Source organism: Micropterus dolomieu, linkage group LG12, assembly GCF_021292245.1.
Source record: "Micropterus dolomieu isolate WLL.071019.BEF.003 ecotype Adirondacks linkage group LG12, ASM2129224v1, whole genome shotgun sequence".
Taxonomy (NCBI): Eukaryota; Metazoa; Chordata; class Actinopteri; order Centrarchiformes; family Centrarchidae; genus Micropterus; species Micropterus dolomieu.
This window is the reverse complement of record NC_060161.1, coordinates 33935734-33936953: the sequence shown is the minus strand read 5'-3', so window position 1 is coordinate 33936953 and position 1220 is coordinate 33935734.

Here is a 1220-nt window from a genome sequence, read left to right as displayed (position 1 = left end):
ACACCTATTTTAGCATCACTGTCTTCTGGTCTCTTTTTATTGAATTCATTTGAAGATTTTATTACCAGTTTACAAGGTTCTGAATGGTTTCCCTATACTTAACCATCTCTCCCTCTATATTCCTTAGCCGCTGCTTCAGGTCATCAAATATAAAAGCAACAACTGTACGGACACTTACGCTGAAGAAGAGGTCACTTTTCCTACCCGCCATGCAACCTCGGTAAACTTTTGTTTGTATCCTGGCATTTATTTATTTTACTGCAAGTTTATTTTTATTTTATTTATTTATTTCAATAGTTCAGTTTATATAAGTTTATAACACCTATTTTAGCATCACTGTCTTCTGGTCTCTTTTTATTGAATTCATTTGAAGATTTTATTACCAGTTTACAAGGTTCTGAATGGTTTCCCTATACTTAACCATCTCTCCCTCTATATTCCTTAGCCGCTGCTTCAGGTCATCAAATATAAAAGCAACAACTGTACGGACACTTACGCTGAAGAAGAGGTCACTTTTCCTACCCGCCATGCAACCTCGGTAAACTTTTGTTTGTATCCTGGCATTTATTTATTTTACTGCAAGTTTATTTTTATTTTATTTATTTATTTCAATAGTTCAGTTTATATAAGTTTATAACACCTATTTTAGCATCACTGTCTTCTGGTCTCTTTTTATTGAATTCATTTGAAGATTTTATTACCAGTTTACAAGGTTCTGAATGGTTTCCCTATACTTAACCATCTCTCCCTCTATATTCCTTAGCCGCTGCTTCAGGTCATCAAATATAAAAGCAACAACTGTACGGACACTTACGCTGAAGACGAGGTCACTTTTTCTATCCGCCATGCAACCTCGGTAAACTTTTGTTTGTATCCTGGCTTTTATTTATTTTACTGCAAGTTTATTTTTATTTTATTTATTTATTTCAAACTTTATACTTATACTTCTACTGTCTTGTTGTGTTGATGTTTTGTTTGCCACCTTTTGTAAAAAATAAAAAATAAAATGGTAATATGAGACTGACTCATGCACTTCAGTGGATCATTTTTATTTGTTTTGATGTTTCACTAACTGGATGACAGATTAATCTACAGACATTTTTGATTTGTGTTGCAGGGACGAACTACAGGAGGCCTTAATGTGCTACACCAAAGATACACTCAGCTACATTAACATAGTTACAGAATTCTGTGAGGACCTCCCTCAATGGACCAAAGCA